Below are 505 nucleotides of genomic sequence, written 5' to 3' on the forward strand. Positions count from 1 at the left end.
CAGTCACATTGACTTTGACCTTGAGATTTCTTTTTTGGGAAGTTTTAAATTAACATTCAATTTTCTTAAACTTTAGTAGGCTATTCAAAGTATCTGTTTCATATTGGGTGAGCTATGGTAGTTTGTGCTTTTCAAAGAATTGGTCCACTTTATCTAAGTTGTCAAATTTACGTATGCAGAGTTCTTCATAGTATTTCCTTATTATCCTTTTGATGTCTTTTNAGGTCTGTCAGTTTTTCAAACTTTATTTAAAGAACCACTTTCTGTTTCATTGATTTTTTTTTCTGGTATCTTTATGTTTTCAGTTTCATTGATTTCTGCTTTTATCTTTGTTTTTCCTTTCTTCTGCTTGCTGTGGATTTATTTTGCTCCTTTTTCCAGTCTTGAGAAAAGAGTGTAGATTATTGATTTCAGACTTTCCCTCTTTTGTAACGTAAGCATTTTGTGCTCTAAGTTTTCCCCTCAGCACCGATTTAGCTGTGTCATATATTTTGATATGTTCAAT

At 31.5% G+C, this 505-nt stretch overlaps 1 protein-coding gene across 1 annotated transcript in view; it reads left to right on the forward strand.

Moving 5' to 3' along the window:
• The window catches only part of PHF8 (PHD finger protein 8), a 66,417-nt gene that overhangs the window by 22,403 nt on the left and 43,509 nt on the right, over window positions 1-505 (forward strand). The window lies entirely within an intron of this gene.

Source organism: Crocuta crocuta, unplaced genomic scaffold (assembly GCF_008692635.1).
Source record: "Crocuta crocuta isolate KB4526 unplaced genomic scaffold, BGI_CrCroc_1.0 scaffold1531, whole genome shotgun sequence".
NCBI lineage: Eukaryota > Metazoa > Chordata > Mammalia > Carnivora > Hyaenidae > Crocuta > Crocuta crocuta.